This window comes from Pteropus vampyrus, unplaced genomic scaffold, assembly GCF_000151845.1.
Source record: "Pteropus vampyrus isolate Shadow unplaced genomic scaffold, Pvam_2.0 Scaffold610, whole genome shotgun sequence".
NCBI lineage: Eukaryota > Metazoa > Chordata > Mammalia > Chiroptera > Pteropodidae > Pteropus > Pteropus vampyrus.
The window spans coordinates 14,374-16,720 of NW_011889391.1; the positions used below are offsets into that span (position 1 = coordinate 14,374).

General features: G+C 39.3%; 1 pseudogene; it reads right to left on the bottom strand.

Annotated features, from left to right (window-relative positions):
- Positions 1-8: 8 nt before the first annotated feature.
- On the bottom strand, positions 9-742 carry LOC111728735 (annotated as a pseudogene).
- Positions 743-2,347: the final 1,605 nt, after the last annotated feature.

A 2,347-nucleotide genomic window follows, 5' to 3' on the forward strand; every position in this document is an offset into this window, starting at 1 on the left:
GTTAAGTGAGAGTCACAGGTAGAGAAGGCTTTGTGTCTCCCCTCTGCTGATTTCATTCTAAGGATGGTAGTTATGATGTAGCTGTAGGAGAGGAGCACAGTGATGATGCTGTACCCCACGATATAGATACTGGAAATGAGCAATACTATCTCGGTGAGGGATGTGTCTGAGGAGGAAAGGGCTAGTAACCATGGGACATCACAGAAAAAGGGATAGATGATATTTGAACTGCAGAATGACAATCGAATTGTGCAAGATGTGAAGATTGTCATATTCACCAAAGCTTCGATGTACACAATGACCACAAGCTGGATACAAATTGTGGACATTCGTGGACATGGCAAGTGTATAAAGAAGTGGATTGCAAATGGCTACGTAGCGGTCATATGCCATGACAGCCAACATTAGACACTCCACGTCTGCAAAGAACCCAAAAAAAACCATCTAAAGAAAACAAATTATATGGAATCCTTTTTTGCTCAGATAAGAAATCGACCAGGATCTTGGGAGAGACCGTGGAGGAGTAGCAGACATCGCAGAAAGACAGATTGCTCAGGAAATAGTACATGGGCGTGTGGAGTCTGGGGTCCGTGCTGATCAGCAGGATCATCCCCACGTTGGCAATCACAGTGATGCCATAAACCAGCAGAAAGAGCACAAAGAGCCCCAGCTGCACGTCCCGTCTGCCAGAAAGTCCTACGAAGATGAAGTCAGTAAACACAGTGCAGTTCTCAACAGCCATCACTCAGGTCTGGAAGCCCCTGGTTGTGAAAGAAGAAACGGAAGTGGGGGGTTAACACCATCTTACTGTCTTAATAGTTAAATTACTGGTCCTTTCTCTTTCTCAGTAATTAGAAAAAGATCAACAACACTGTCTTTCAAAAATGTGAGTGGCTATACACACATGTCACTTAAAATGCTATCAGTTATCTACAATTTACGGATTTGTTAGTTAGGGCAAAGACAAGAAAAGGCAGAGGTAAATCAGAGACATAGATAGATGAGCCTTAGTCTACATCCTTTACTATTTTTCAGTACTAGGACATGGAAACATTCCTGGTTATCATTATCATATTGCCTGGGTAGAATTGAATATATTGGTAAGCTTGAGGTTTTCTCTAATTGTATTCTATAGCTTGGATTCCAGATAAAATAAAATAGTTGTCTGGATTGACTCAGAATTGCCACGTTTCCAGCTTGTGAACACAAAAGGCACAAGATGGTGAGGATATGGAGACTGGAGAAGGAAATTCATTTAACACATAAGGTGATAAGAAAGGAACTATTGTTCTTGTGTAATAAATGATAAAACTGAAACTCAGTGATTAATTGGCCTGGCAAGGTTTCACAACTGCTGTGTGACAAAGCTAGGACTCAGTCACTTTTATAACAACTTCTGAATCTTCTTTCTATTTTTCAGTGGATATCAAACAATTCTAAGGAGTTCTTTTGTTCCTCAGAGGTGAAGTCACATCTCAAGGTGAGAAATATAAAACTTCTGTTCCTCTGCCCTTACAAGGCTTCACTTGGAACAGCAGTGCTTTATCTGTGGTAGAAATAAAAACAACACAAATGGGAACAGAGGCTATTTATTCAGAGTTTGCTATATGACACTTTGGTTAACTATTACTTGATATTGGTGAAAGATGAAAGAATTGAAGAAAGACCGAAGCCCACATTTAGGGTTCAACTACTGATTTGATGGTGTCACCATTTAATATGGACTACAATAGCATTAAGAAATAGGTGATAATTTATCAATTAGGTATAAATTAAAAATCTATATATTTTCTACATTAACTGTAGACATACCTAAGATGCTCAAGTAGATTTAGAATAACTCTTCTATTTCTTTTGTTCATTTTCTTTTCTTTTTTATTTTTGGTTTATGTTGAGGTTATTTTTAATATTACCATTATTACTCTGTCACAATTGCAGAAGTCCAGGAGTACTTCAGAGAATGGCGTCAGAGAAAGGCACTGTGAAAAACGAGTTCTTTCTCTTGGGATTTAGCGACCATCCAGAAGTCCAGAGTGTTCTTTTTGCTGTATTTTTTTCCATCTACTCTGTTACCCTGATGGGGAAATTTGGGATGATATTGTTAATCACAACCAGCCCCCACTTGCACACCCCTATGTACTTCTTCCTCTGCATATTGTCCTTCGTAGGTGCATGCTACTCTTCTATCATTGCCCCCAAGTTACTTGTGGACTTGGTTTCTGATAAGAAGAGTATTCTTACAATGGCTGTGCTGCACAGTTATATTTTTACTGCTCTTTGGTTGACACGGAATCTTTCCTCCTGGCTGCCATGGCTTATGACCGATTTATAGCAATCTGTAATCCAT